The sequence below is a fragment of the Dromiciops gliroides genome, chromosome 6, assembly GCF_019393635.1.
Source record: "Dromiciops gliroides isolate mDroGli1 chromosome 6, mDroGli1.pri, whole genome shotgun sequence".
Lineage (NCBI taxonomy): Eukaryota > Metazoa > Chordata > Mammalia > Microbiotheria > Microbiotheriidae > Dromiciops > Dromiciops gliroides.
Window position 1 is genome coordinate 188,159,066 of NC_057866.1, and position 16,064 is coordinate 188,175,129.

The 16,064-nt window shown below is 39.6% G+C and overlaps 1 protein-coding gene and 1 non-coding gene across 4 annotated transcripts in view; one reads left to right on the plus strand and one right to left on the minus strand.

The window, feature by feature from the left end:
* PALLD (palladin, cytoskeletal associated protein) overlaps positions 1–16,064 on the plus strand; it is a 536,515-nt gene that overhangs the window by 340,580 nt on the left and 179,871 nt on the right. The gene's annotated exons all lie outside the window — the stretch shown is intronic.
* LOC122733205 lies at positions 12,712–12,818 on the minus strand. Its single transcript, XR_006353789.1, has one exon. It is a non-coding gene; the product is annotated as a U6 spliceosomal RNA (small nuclear RNA).

Consider the following 16,064-nt stretch of genomic DNA (forward strand, 5'->3'; position numbering starts at 1 on the left):
GAGACACCTAAATTCCAGACTTCTGTTAGTCCCTCTTCTCTTTCTTTCTAGAAGGAGATATTTAAAGTTTCCCTGGGATCTTAAGCTTTTCTAAGTGTCTTCCTCCACCCCCCACTTTTGAAGTCCTTTGGAAATGCTCATTTCAACCTCTCTCCCAGCTGGTTTGAGTTACCTAGAGTGCTCCCAGTTTGTGTAAACAGCTTCCTGCCTGGGAGACAGTCCTTCATTTGGACTTTGACACTTTTTAGCTGGGTGTCATTAGGCAACTTATTTTACCTCTCTAGGCTCCAGAGTTTGGTTCCATTCTGTTGATTTGTAAAAATGAATGGTTCTCAGAGGTCTCTCCAAACTAGACCATTCTGTGATTCTCCCTGTCAACAGTCCCCTGGGTTTACACCAGGGGTTCTTAACCTGGGGTCCACGGCCCACCAAACAGTATGTGTATAGACTTCAGGAAGTCCATGAACTTAAATGGGGGGGGAAATAATCTTTATTGCAGCATAATTGGTTTCCTTTGTAATCCATGTTTTGTTTTATCTGTTTAAAAACATTAATCTGATAAGGGCCCATGAAGCAAAACCAAACCAAAAAAAAAAAAAGTTAAAGGCCTCTGATTTACACATAGGATCATAAATCTAGACCTAAACGAGACTTCAGAGTTATCTGGTCTAATTTCATTTTACAGATGAAGAAACTGTGGCCCAAAGAGATTATTAAGTGATTTGCTTAATATCCTTCAGCCAGTATCCAAGGCAGAATTCCAACCCAGGTATTCCAGACTTCAACCATAACACACTTTCCATCACACTGTGCTGCCTCTCTTAGGAGACATTGAATTCAATCTGCTCATTTTACAATTTAGGAACATCTTGGTCCCTGGCTTGGAAGCATGTCACTGGTTTCTCTCCACTCACTGACTCTGGCTCCTCCAGTCCAGTGTGATGAGCATTTCTTTATTAAGGGCCTACTTTGGTCAAGGCACCATGTTGGGCACTGAGTATTGAAAGACAAAGTGGAACTATGTTCCTTGGCCTTAAGGAGCTTAAATTCCACATTTATCCCAATATAGATTAGAGAAAGAGCTGTTTCTTCATAGGAAGGTGGTTTCCAGAAGTCTCCTTCAGCTTTTTCCCAGTTGCATGGATTAGTTGCTTCCTGGGTATTACAGAGCCTCACCTTGAAAAAATAAGGAGTTTCAATAAGGAAAAATTGGGTAGGGGCTTGAGGGTGACTAGCCCTGGGTACACTGAAGGGAAGAAATAAATAGAGAAAGTCCTGGAAGGCAGATTCAGGGGTGCTAGGAGTAAACCCCTGGAACTGTAAGGAAGATAGGGAAGGGAGCAGGTTAGCCTATCTGACCCTTCTGCCAATAGCTAACACAGGGACAGCTAGGTGGTGCAGTGGATAAAGCACTGGCCCTGGATTCAGGAGGACCTGAGTTCAAATCCAGCCTCAGACACTTGGCACTTACTAGCTGTGTGGCCCTGGGCAAGTCACTTAACGCTCATTGCCCCCCCACACACAAAAATAAATAAATGAATGAATGAATGAATGAATAAATGAAATTTTTAATAGCTAACATAGACTGTCATCAGAGCTTTTCAGAGTAGGGCAGGTGGGTCCTCAGGCAACTCAAGATGCTGAACTACATCTGCTTTAGCTTTGTCTTACTTTGCCCTGCAGATTGTAATCTTGCTTCCAAAAAACAGTCACATTAGAAGCTAGAAAATGACTTTTAATTAATGAATTTGTCATCTACAGGTCACTAGTAATGAGGGAAATCCTGTACTGTATATTCTTTTAAGTACAAATTCAGGATCTGGAAATGCAACTAGTGAGGTAAGCAATTCAGCCCTTTTCCTATGATTGTAAGCCAAATAAACAGCTGAATTGCTAAATGGATTTCTTTCTTCTTCTTCTTCTTCTTTTTTTATCAGGGGGAGGGAGCGCTTTCTTGGCGTGGGTCAAAATGAATGAAAGTGTTTGAGGTTCCATTCTAATCTGTTCTGGAGTTACTTCCAGTTGGCATGTGGCCATCTGGTGCTCAGGGCGAGGCTCGCCTGGTCGGGTTCGCTTTCCGCTGGGGTGTCATGGCTCACTGTTGGCAGGTTGGGGACAATAGCAGACAGATGACTTTTTCTCAACTACTGCACCCCTGGCATTTGCTCAATGTGACGCAGGGGTGCGATAGGAGGAAGTCAGACAAGCCACACAGGGAAGGAGGGCTCGTGGGTAGTTCCTCCCACCCTCCTATTCCCATTCCCTGCTCCAAAGTTTCTGGGTAGCTCCATAATAAATGGGAGCATTTTAGTTGGTATCCTACAATCTCTTTCTTTTTGACAGTTTTTGTAGGGTCTGGATGCTCATCAGCAACTCATGTATAACTTATAATTAGGGAATAATAATAACGGTGGTAGTAGTAATAATAACAATAATGGAAGCACTTTATGGTGCATATATGTTATCATATTTTGATCTTCATAATATCCCTGTGAGGGAAAAGCTGTTATCTTCATTTTACAGATGAGGAAATGAAGGCTGAGAAAGGTTTAATGACTTAACTAAGGTATCTGAGAGAAGGCTTTAACTAAGAAAATCAGAAAATCTTAGCATTGGAAGGAACCTCAAGTCATCCAAAAACCTCCCCCATGCTAGGTGGTGCAATGGAGCCTGGAATCAGGAAGACTCATCTTCCCAAGTTCAAACCTGGCCTCAGACACTTACTAGCTGGGTGACCCTGGGCAAGTCACTTAACTCTGTTTGCCTCAGTTTCCTCATCTGTAAAATGAGCTGGAGAAGGAAATAGCAAACCGCTCCAGTGTCTTTGCCAAGAAAACCTCAACTGGGTTTATGAAGAGACATGACTGAAACAACTGAATGACAACAAGTCATTTTTAAGATGAGAAAACCAAGACCCAGTGTAATAAAGTGATTTTCCCAAAGGCTCAAAAGTGTTAAGTAATGGGTCAGAATTTGAACCCAGTTTCTCTGACTCCAAATCTAGCACTTTTTCTATTATACCTTATAAATAATCCATGACAGGTGTTTATCTTTTTGTTTTGTTTTGTTTTGTTCTCTCTTCTTTCTACCCCCTGCTGCACTGGAAAAGAAAAAAACAAACAAATTCCTTGAGAGAAATATGCATAGTCGAGCAAAACAAATTCCATCACTGGCTATGTTTTTAAAAATGTGGTTTTTTCTGTACCCTGAATCCATCACCCCTCTGTCAGTCCCCCAGAATCACAGGGGGTCATTGTGTCGATCATAGTTCTTGCAGTTTTCAAAATTGTTTGTCTTTATAGTGATATTTTTGTGGCATGACTCATTCTCCTGGTTTTGCTCATTTCATTCCTCAGTTTATGAAAGTCTTCAAAATTGTTCATTTTATAATATTGTTCCTTTATATATAATATTCATATTATAATTAGTATATAATATGTAGGTACAATACCATACATAATACAATATAATATCCATTTTATAATGCTGATGCCCATAGTATAAATACTACATAATTTTATAATTATAATTCTAACAATCATAAATGTGTTATTTGGCTATAGGCTTAACATACATAGCTAATATATCTAGATAATATGTGTGTATGTGGCTGATATGATATGTATGTGTATCATATCAACTATATAAACTGAGTTTACAGCCAAATAAAATCCCCAGGTTTTTCATGAACCTGCAAAACGCTCTGAATCTAATTGAATTTTTGAAGATAAGAGCAGATCTTGACATTTATCCCAATTATCTTTCACCTTCCTAAGCTGTGACTCTAGACTGAAAATTATCACCATCTTTTTCAAACTTGATTCTGACAACCAGTATATTAGCTATCCCAATGGAATCAGCATAATCCTAAAATGTGATCTGCTTGCTATGTATGCCTTCATTCAAGTCAAGGGGAGGATAAGGGGGTGAGGGAGAGGGGAGAGGGAATAGATATTGAACAGAGTCCTGTGACACTTTGCTAGGGACCTCTATCCATAGTTACAATATTCTGTTAATCAAAGGTCTTCGGCTATGATTGCTCAACTAGCTATAGTAAAAATGGTAGTGGGCATTTATGTGGTTTTGATTTTTACATAGCAGTTTACATGCATTCATCTATCTCATTTTATCCTCACAAACCCTTTGAGATAATTGTCATACCCCTTTTACAGATGAGAAAACTGAGGTTTAGAGAAATTGGGAATTACCTGTGGTCTCACAGCTAGTATCAAAGCTGGGATTCAAACCCAAGTCTCTCCTGATACCAAGGACATCAGTTTTACCCCCTATAGGATCTTGCCTTTTAGTTATAAATCTACCTAGCAGTATTGTTATTCAAGCCATTTCCACCCTGCCCCCCCCCATGTTGTCCAAAGGGATTTTATGAGACACTTGCAAACACCTTACTTAAACCTTGTTTTCCTGTCTCTAAACCCTTGCCCACACCCTTCTGTAATTCCCTCCCCTCCCATCTCCACCTATCAGAATACTATCCTCATTCAAGGTCCAACTCACATGCTTCCTTTCTTCTGAGACCTTCCTTCATTCCTCCTTCCTCTCCTCTTTCCACTCCCTACAAGATAGAAAAAGAAGATCTCCCCCTCCCCTGATAAGAAATATAATAGCATGTTGTTTGTTATTGTTTGTCCTATAGCACTGGCCATTTCAATCTTAAATGATAGTGGTTTGGGCATATTTCTTTATTCCTCTTCTATAATAAGCTCTTTAAGGCCAGGGACCACCTCCTGAATGCATAGCCCAATGCCTTTCACATGGCCAACCAGTAATAAATCCTTATTGGATTGTTATTCTTAACATATATGTTGCTCTTTTTCCCTCCTCTCCTATTAGACCTGTTTCTTTGGCACAAGGTATACCCTTTCCTTGCCTTGTTTCCATCATGAATTCTATCCCACTATGCCCAAGGGGTACCTATAAGATAATGTTTAGCAGCTTATGCTCATGTTTTCAGTTCCCTTTATCACCTATACTCTGTGTGTGGGTACTTAGCTCTCTGTGACCATAAATGTTGCTCCTGCCTCTCTCTCCCTTCTGCTCTTTTCTCTTACAGATTAGCAGGTACCTCCTTCACAGTGATGGTTCTCTATCTCACCTCATTACCCAGAACCTTTTGCTCCAGAACACTGAGTCAATAATTCTCTTGAGACTGTTGATCCTCTCTAGCTTACAAAATTCCAATGTATGCCAGAGCTGACTGAACTCATTTCTATTAGAAATGCAGAGCATAAGCTGTGTTCTTTTGATGAGGAAAGTAAATTAATGAGGAAAAATAAATACCCCCAAAGGATTAGCCTTGTAGGGTCATCATAAAATTGAGAGCTAGAAGAGACCTTAGAGTTTTTCTAGTCTAAGGGTTCTTAAACCTTTCTGTGTCAAGTAGTCTGGTGAAGCCAATGGAAACCTCAAAATAATATTTTTCAGAGCATAAAATAAATACATAGGATAACAAAGGAAAAGACATAATTTTTGTTTCCCTTATAAGGTCATGGACACTTTCCTTCCCTGAAATCTATCCACGAATATTGAATCCGAGATTAGGGACCCCTCTGTGGTCCAATCTTCTCATTTTACAGATAAGGAAACAGAGGCCTAGAAGAAGAAGTGATTTGTCCATGATCACACAGAGAGCAAATAGCAGAGATAGGACTGAAAGTGAAATGACTTGTTTTGTGACATTGTTTATCTCTGACCAGGCCCGTCCTGGGGTTTTGTTTTAATGAGCTTTTTTTTTTTCTGACTATATAAATCAAGCATTGAGGAATAGCTCATGCACTATTTAGAGGTCGATGTGGGCTTGCACACATGGATGTGTGTTCACATACAGCAGTCAAAACTGGCCTAAAGTTGTTTTTCTAATGTACAAAAAAAAAAATGAGGCTTTTTTGGTGAACATCTATCTCTAAGGGGAAAGAATTTTAGGATTTAATTCCTCCAAGGGCACAACTTTAAAGGTTAAAATCCAACTTGGAGTCTGAGAGTGCGGGACACGTTTTCCCTTGTGCATTTCTGAGGCTGCTCTTTCTCCATCTGTCTATGACAAGAGCAGGCCTTCGCAGACTTGGCCCAAAGCAAAGGCTTGCTGGCCTGAAAGCCACTTGTGGGCAGATATTACCCTTTTGAACTCCCCCTGCCTGCTACAATTTTGGTCTCTGCTTTATCACAGATCCCAAGACAGTTTCTACTCTAGACTGTCTGAAGAGCCTCAGGGACTTCTGAAAGGAAGCCTTTTAAGTCTGCTTTTCATGAGAAAGCTAAACCTGCAAAACTTGGCCAGACAGCATGTTGGGTCTCCCTCCCTCTGCGGTGACTCAGAAATCTGGGAGTGAGAAGGGAAAGCTGGAGGAACAACTAATAATATTAAGAGAGCCTGGGGCTTGGGGGTGAGAGGGGTATGGGGAGGGGGGAAGGAATGAAATGGATGAAATTTGTATTTATATTGAACAAGTCACATTTTTCATTTCAAAGCCTAATATAAAATCCTGCTATTTTTTAGTTATCTATGAACTGAGAACATAAACGCTGCTATTAAAATATTTCATCTCTCCCAACTGAGGCAGGGGACAAATTTCCCACAATGTGCTGAGCTTTCAGCAACACTCATGAAAGAAGATGCCTGAATCCAAGATGGTCTTACCTTATTTGAAACTAAATTTGACCATTTCTGTGGGATACCAAGTTGTGTGGTGAGGGATGGGTATGGAGGAGTATAGGAGTGTTATCAGCAAGCCAGGGTGGAAGGCAGATAGGAAGGGGTAAAGAAAATGTTAGGCAGCTTACTGGACAGAGCACCAGGTCTGGAGTCAGGAAGACCTGAGTTCAAATCTGGCCTCAGACACTTCCTAGCTGTGTGACCCTGGGCAAGTCACTTAAGCTTGTTTGCCTCAGTATCCTCATCTGTAAAATGAGCTGGAGAAGGAAATGGCAAACCGCTCCAGCATCCTTGCCAAGAATACCCAAATGGGATTACAGTCAGACATAGGAGAAAGTTTTTGCAGAATAGAGGGGGGAAAGACTAATTATAGCAGAGTTTTTATGTAGTTAACATAGATTGATCAAGAAAATGTTCAGGGGCAGCTAGGTGGTGCAGTGGATAGAGCACCAGCCCTGGAGTCAGGAGGACCTCAGTTCAAATCCAGCCTCAGACATTTGACACTTACTAGCTATGTGACCTTGGGTAAGTCCCTTAACCCTCATTGCCCAACCAAAAAATTTTAAAAAAGAAAAGAAAAGAAAATGTTCAGATGCATCAATAACTTGTTCAAATGAATCAGGTTGGAGTTGTTTGAATTGCTCACTATGTCTTTTTTTAAATTCTTCTAGCTTGTATTCATTTTGCTCTTCACTCTAAGAAATTAATGATCTAGTTCTACCCTGCCGCTAGGAGAATGATTACATCAGTAATAAATCCATATCCTGTCAGTCAAACCAAAATCAGGTTCATTTTTATGTGTGTGATGTGATTTCTTTTCTTGAATAAATTATTCCTGGTATATAGTTCTAAGGTCTGAGGTCTATGGCCTACATGCCTTCAGCCATTTGAGTTGAGTATCCATTCATGATTTGAATTAGAACTATGATTTACGTGTAAGTGTGGGTGTCAGAGAATTTAGTTCCTTTTTTCCAGCCTGAAGAACATGATAGCTGAATCAGTCCATAAAAAGTCTTATCTCCCTCAAAAGACTATAACTTCAGGAGGGCAAAGACCATATATTTCTTTTGTTTGTCCTTATACCTATGACTAAACAAAACACGTACTACATGCTCAGTAAATGACCATTTAATTGAATACACTCTACACTTAACACAGCGATTAATGTTTAGTATCTTACAAAGACGTTAGCTTGATAGATCTGAGTGCGATGTTTATCTTCTGAGCTGGACTGGCAAAAGGGGAAAAAATGAGGCAAGGTTAATTTTTAAACTTCTCCTAGGAGGTTTATCTTTTTTGAGGATAGGAATTATTTGTTAAGAACGAATTATTTGGGGCAGCTAGGTGGCGCAGTGGATAGAGCACCAGCCCTAGAGTCAGGAGGACCTGAGTTCAAATCCGGTCTCAGACACTTAACACTTACTAGCTGTGTGACCCTGGGCAAGTCACTTAACCCCAATTGCCTCACTAAAAAAAAAAAAAAAAAGAACGAATTATTTACTGAAATAGCTATTCATGAAATATTAGGATAATTTAATTATGGCATAGTACACAGAGTGCTGGGTCTGACCCAGCCTTAGACAATCCCTAGCTTCGTGACCCTGGGCAAGTCACTTCACCTCCATTTGCCTCATTTTCCCTCAGTTTGTCTCAGATTTGTCTGGTGCCTCAATTGGAAGAGATAAAATGTTTTAATAGCACTATGAGCATATTAAAAATATGCACTTACCTCTCAGGGTTGTAAGGATCAAATGAGATCATATTTGTAAAAAGCACTTAGCACAGGGCCTATGATATGCACTATATAAATGTTCACTATTGTCATTTTTTTAATTATTAATGAGATAGTTGTAAACAAACAAACCAAACAAAACACAGCATAGTGCTTGGCACGTGGTAGGCACTATATATACAGTAAATGTTATTTACTTCCCCTCCCTTCCCCTTCTGTCTCCTCTTTCCCATTTACCTAGCTGTGATCAAATGTAATAATATATAAAGCATCTTCCCAACCTTAAAGCACTATATAATAATTACCAATATTCTTGTTGTTGCCGTGATTGTTATTATTTCATGTCCTACAGGAGACCTTTCCTGTGCCCCCAGTTGTTAGTGTTTACCCCTCACTCCCAAAATGACTTTGTATTTATTTCACAAAGTTGCAAATGTACTCTACGTATAGCTATATCTACCTCACAATATCATTCAACTCAGTTGAACTCAATGAGCATTTATTAAACACCAACTTGGTGCTAGTGGGGGTACAAAGAAAGTGAAACATCCCCAGCTCTCAAATAGCACGTGTTCTGATTTGGGGAGACAGTAGATTTACAAACAATTCAACACAAAGCATTTTCTTTTTTTCTTTTTTTTGCAGGGCAGTTGGAGTTAAGTGACTTGCCCAGGGTCACACAGCTAGTAAGTGTTAAGTGTTTGAGGCCGGATTTGAACTCAGGTACTCCTGAATCCAGGGCCAGTGTTCTATCCACTGCGCCATCTAGCTGCCCCACAAAGCATTTTCTAAGTAAATACTAAGTAATGGGATTGAGGCAGCCACAATTTGGGCATGTGGGGATCACACTTTGGAGGAAGTTAATGGTTCCAAGAGGTCTGAGAGCATCCAGCATGGAGATGGAAAATGGAATGTCATGGTGGAAGGTGGAATGTCATTTTGGAAAAATAGCCAGGTAGGCCAGTTTGGCCAGCAGTTGAAGTGTGTGAGGAAGAATAGGGTAATCAAGATGAAAATGCCTTGAAATGGTTATTGCGGTGGTGATTGTTGGTCCTTCATTCTTAAAGAGGACCAATGGCATCAAGAGGGTGATGTCTTAATTTGCTAGACATTTTGGAGCTAGATTGTTAAGGACTTCAAATGCCAACGGAGGGATTATAAGACTCAAATGAGAGGAAAAAATGTGTTCTACAAATATTAAGGAGTTCTATAAATGTCAGCTATGCTGTGTCCCCTCCCTACCATCCTCCAGTAGAATTCAAATGCCTGTGGCCAAGGGAATGTTTTGTTTTTATCTTTGAATGTCCTATACCTATTATAGTTCCTGGACATTCAGTAGTTTTTCAGTCTCATCCCACCCTTTGAGACCCCATTTAGGGTTTTCCTGGCAAGATACTAGAGTGGTTTGCCATTTCTTTCTCTGGCTCATTGTACAGATGAGGAAACTGGGGTAAACAGGATGAAGTGACTTCCCAAGGTTACATAGCTAGTAAGTGTCTGATTCCAGATTTGAACTCAGGAGGGATGAGTCTTCCTGACTCTAGGCTTGGCTCTCTATCCACTACACCACCTAGCTGGGCCATAGTAGGGACATAGTAGGCACTTACTAAGTGTTCATTAAATTGCTGGATACATACTATAATGTTCCAAATGTAAGCCACAGTAATAAAAGGACAACTCTTTGAAAGAAAAAAGTGATACTGACATACACTAAAAAATAACTCTATTTTTCAAAACGGATTTTATACAAACCAGACCAGACTGACCACAAAGTATTTCTCTAGCACCCTGCTTGAATCATTCCAGCATTCTAAGACAGCCTGCATTTCCTGTGAGATCATGTGACTTTGGACCTTCAAGAACAAAGGAAAAAGTTGCAGGTCTCAAAAGTCCATCTCTGAAATGAGTATCACAAGTTAATACCCCACCTTCCCACCTCCAATCCAGAAGGTCTCAGTATACTTGGCAAAAAAGTAAATTTTCTATTTTATTTGAAATACATGCTTGGCATACATGTTTGGAATACATTTAAAGAGTTTCCTTCATGAGTCTCCTGCTCCAAATACATAAAAAAGAATTTTAATTTTGTAGAAAATAATTAGTATTTTCCTATTGTAGTGTTATTCCAATGTAATGGTAAAGGCAAAACAAAATACAGAACAGACTTTTTAAGCCAGTCAGTTTGATCACATCCTGAATTAGCACACATGCACCCATGCATGTACACACACCTATACACACACACACACACACACACACACACACACGATACTTTTAAAACAACAAATAAGAAACTGGCAGCGAGGATTTACTCAAGGAGAGCAGGTGTCTAAAAGAGATAGATGGAAATGTAGCTACAATTGTTTTTTCCTCAGCGCCTGCTGTCATGACACAGTTGGACAGCCTCTCCCCACAGGAGGTACAAGATACCCACCCCTAAGCACACCAGTCATGGCCCATGGAAACAAAATTTTTCCTTATAGCCAAAAGATTGCCAAACATCAACTGCTAGCTCATTTACTTAGAGAAATATAAATATGAGAGGAAGCCTCAGAGTCAGGAACACCTGCTTCTAAGTCCTGTCCTTGTCACATATTGGCTCTGGGGCCTGGACAAATCATTGCAGAGAAAATACCCATCCACACTGAAAAAGGAAGTTTCTCTCTATGTTTCCCTCTGCCTATGGAATCACAGGTGATTAGGCTAAAAAATAATTAATTAAATGATATGTGTGTGCACACATGCACATGTGCATACACACACACACACACACACACACACACACCATGCAACACATTCTTGAAGCAACAAATGAAGTAGAGACGTGTGTGGTATAGGGGAAAGAACCTTGGAATCTGGAGCCAAACAAGATAAGTTTGACTCCAGCCCTTGACACTAAATTGTATGACTATGGGCAAGTTTGAGTTTCATCTACCAAACAAGGGTCAGCGCTGGTACCACTAAACACCAAACCTCAAATAGCTGTTGGGAAAATAAAATACGAAAATTTGTGAAAGTACTTTTTAGACTTTAAAGTGCTTTATAAATGGGAGCTACTCTTATTGTCACTCTACCTTTGAGGGCCTCATAATTAGATGTTTCCCACTGTGTTTTTGTACCGATGCAAGTGTAATAATTCTTATAATAGCTACCCACTATGTGACACTTGAAATATCTCTTTTTTTTTCTTTTTTTTTTTGCAGGGCAATGGGGGTTAAGTGACTTGCCCAGGGTCACACAGCCAGTAAGTATCAAGTGTCTGAGGCCGAATTTGAACTCAGGTACTCCTGAATCTAGGGCCGGTGCTTTATCCACTGCGCCACCTAGCTGCCCCCGACACTTGAAATATCTCAAGGCATGTTTAATACAGAAATCTCCAAATTGATCCTGTGAAGTAGGTGGTTTTAAATTTTGCATTATATGGATGGGAAAAACTGAAGCTGAGAGGTTAAGGTACTTGCCCAGGGTCAGCGAACTGGGAAGTATCTGAGGCAGGATTTGAACTCTGGTCTTCCTGACTTCAAGTTAAGCATACTATTGATTATACCATATTATAGATGTATCAGTGCAGGTTTCTGGAAGGGAGGGAGGGAGGGAAGGAAGCCTCAATGACATTTCAAAAAAAGGTAGCAAGAAAGAATTTTAAAAGGGGCACATATAAGTGGGGCAATTCTATTACCAACATTCAAAAATAAATCTTTAAAAAGTATATGTAATGGGGCAGCTAGATGGCGCAGTGGATAGAGCACCAGCCCTGGAGTCAGGAGTACCTGAGTTCAAATCCGGCCTCAGACACTTAACACTTACTAGCTGTGTGACCCTGGGCAAGTCACTTAACCCCAATTGCCTCACTAAAAAAAAACAAACAAAAAAAAGTATATGTAACAGAAGTCCACAGGTTTATATGCAAATCTCTCTTCTTTTTTTTACTGAAATATCCATGTTTGAGTATATTTGCTAAATTCATAATAAAAAAGAAAATCAAGGGAAAAAGGAAATTGACCCTTCTATCCTCAAGCTGTTACTGGATTCCACCACTAGGAGCCAGAGATAATAGCATCTGCAGACTCCAGTCTAAAATGGAAATCTAAATTTAGTTTCCAACTCAAAACAAGATTTCTCAAAGGACCACATCATGAAACAGATTGGACAGTATTGGGCAAATGTGTGCTTTAGATCCCAAAATAGATTTTTGAAAAGTTCTTTATGATTTTGTAGTTAGAAAAATATTTTATTATCAATGCAGAAAATATTCAAAAATACTTTACGATCCTTCATCTTTAATCAACCATGACTTCTTTTTTTTTTTTTAAATATGGAACGCTTCACGAATTTGTGTGTCATCCTTGCGCAGGGGCCATGCTAATCTTCTCTGTATCGTTCCAATTTCAGTATATGTGCTGCCGAAGCGAGCACAACCATGACTTCTTGATGCTTTAGATTTCAACATTTATGTTGTGTCTTTCCCTCCTTTCTACCTTGGGTAAAAGGTAAGGTCTCACGTGTAGGACAGCTGACCTAAAGTCAAAGTACAGTGTAGGTATGCAATGTCAATATACCTAAAGCAGCTCATGTGCTCCCACAAATATATTTATCTTTCAATAGTCAATCAGAAGACACAGTTACTGAAAAGAAAAAGCAATTATAAAATAACACAGCAAGAAATTTTACAACAGAGCATTCCCCCAAACCTGGATCATGCTTTCCACCAATATACATACCATCCTTGGAATGTGGAGAACAGGCAATTAAAGAGTTCGTGCTTAAGACCTTTCCACTTGGGGAGAACATGCTGAGTCACAACTTCAAATTCCAGGACTACAAAGACCTTAATGTCGCCTCATGATATTCTTATGTTGCTTCTCATTGGGTACAACAGCTGGGCTGGGTGCTTGGGTGTAGTCTCCACTTCTGCCAGCTTTGGGTTCAGCTGAAGACTTTGATGAGCACCCTGGTAGGTGCTTTCAGGGAGATTCAGCACCCTTACATAGAAAACCACTTTCCAAGCCTTTCCAGGTCTGCTCCCTCAGAACTTCAGTAACATCCAGAAGACAGGCACCAAGCTCTCTTTTCCAAACACCTCTCACAAAAGGTTGGGGTTCAAGAAACGATGTCCTTGGGGGCAGCTAGGTGACACAGTGGATAAAGGACCATTCCTAGATTCAGGAGGACCCTAGTTCAAATCCGGCCTCAGACACTTGACACTTACTAGCTGTGTGACCCTGGGCAAGTCACTCAACCCTCATTGCCCAGCCAAAAAAAGAAAAGAAAAGAAAAGAAAAAGAAAGAAAGAAAAAGAAAAGAAAAGAAATGATGTCCTTGAACTCTCTCATGCAAGCATGTCTAATTGAAAGGGAAAAGATCAGTAATCAATGCTTTGAGTGCTTTGTTCTGCATTGCATTGCTAGTCTTTTATCAACTATAATAATCATATAAGAAATAACTGTGATTTCTAATAAGTGCATGGTCCTAGGTAAAACAAAAACAAAAAACTCCTTTGTGTAACCAAATTATGATATAGTCCCACAAAAATTCCTCTGTTGGTTAACTAACTTAGAAGTGTAACTCAATCATTATAAAGCTTGTATCTTAAGTATGTGACCATAGTAATCATCCTATATATTAATCTTTATATTAAAATGACATAGTAAAAAAGTCCTGTAAAGGACTGATTGAGATATCATGGAAAGTATAAAATTAAGACATAGTGACCTGCAAAATGCAACCTCACATGAATCAGCTTCTAGAAGATATCATTTCACCATACATGATGATACCTATAAATATCTGCGAACTCTGTATCTTGAGTTCTCATACCATACTGAGTGGACTGTAGACACCACCATTGTTTCTCTTAATAAAGGTTAGTTTCTTTGCCCATAAAAAGGCTTCCCAGGTTTATATATATATATATATATATATATATATATATATATATATATATATATATATATATATATATATATATATATATACACACACACACACACACATATATACATATATACATATATATACATATATACATATATATACATATATATACATATATACATATACATATTTAGCTATGTGCTTCTGTTAAAAGAAACTCTTGCCATTGGGGAAAGGAGGTAGCAAGGTCCTGGGAATACCAAGTCAGAAATAAAATAGTTCCTGCCCTCAAGAAATTTACATTCTGTTGGGGCAAAGAATATGTATACAGATTACTAAATGCATATACATACAAAATAATTTCCAGATAGAGGAGCCTAGCAATCAGATAGATCAAGTAGATCAAGAGATATTTCCTATAGGAGTTGAAATGAACTATGTTCTGAAGGAAGCTAGAGCTTTATAAGGCAGGGGTGAGGGAGGATTAATGTATGCTTGCTCAATCAAGGTTGAAATGGAACCAGATAGTATTCCATATAAAAAAAGACTTGGAGTTTTAGCGGACCATGAACTCAATATGGATCAACAATGTGATACAGATTCCATTCCGGAAACAATGTCGCAAACAAGGCAAAGTATAGTCTCACTGAACTCTTCCCCCAATCAGAATCAATCTGAAGGTCTGGGTATAATCAGTTCTAGGCATGGCGTTTTAGGAAAGACAAACTAGCTATGTCCAGAGGATGATTAGTGGACTTAAAACTAATCTCATCATTTGCATCCAACAGTGATTTGTTGAAAGGGATTGGGATGTTTTGCCAGGAAAGGAGAAGACTCGGGGGCACCAGATAGCTCTGTCTTCAAATATTTGAAAAGTTATCTGGTAGAAAAGACAAATCAAGTCAAATGATTCAATTTAAGAGATGACTCACAGAGCCTTTAGACTCTTGTTTGACCCCAGGGGTCAGAATGAGAGGCTTGAAGTAGACTTTGCAGAGAGACCTACTAGGAAAAGATTTCCTAATAATTCCAACTCTCTAAAAGTGGAATGGGTTGCTTAAAAAGGTAGCAAGCGGGGCAGCTAGGTGGCTCAGTGGATAGAGCACTGGTCCTGGATTCAGGAGTACCTGAGTTCAAATCTGGCCTCAGACACTTAACACTTACTAGCTGTGTGACCTTGGGCAAGTCACTTAACCCCAATTGCCTCACTAAAAAAAAAAAAAAAGAGAGAGAAAAAGGTAGCAAGCAGGGCAGCTGGATGGCGCAGTGGATAAAGCACCAGCCCTGGGTTCAAGAGGACCTGAGGGGCAGCTAGGTGGCGCAGTGGATAAAGCACCAGCCCTGGATTCAGGAGGACCAGAGTTTGAATCCAGCCTCAGACACTTGACACTTACTAGCTGTGTGACCCTGGGCAAGTCACTTAACCCCCTTTGCCCTGCAAAAAAAAAAAAAAGAGGACCTGAGTTCAAATCTGGCCTCAGACACTTGACACTAGCTGTGTTGAATGAGATGGTCTCTGATGGCCCTTCCAGCTTTCTATCCATGATCTTGTAAACTACTGACCAGCACATGGTGACCTGGAAGCAGAACTAAAATTAAAAGCCTATGTTTCCTGACCGTCTATGGAAACTTGCAATTCATCTGGAAACACAAACTTGAGGTTTCTACTTCTGAAAGCCCTTTAAGAAATTCTATACAGACTTACCCCCTCGGCCTTCTAATTAATTTTGGTTTTTTTCAGTATTAATGACAAAGCTCAACCTCTCCACCTAGTGTCCCACCCAAGTC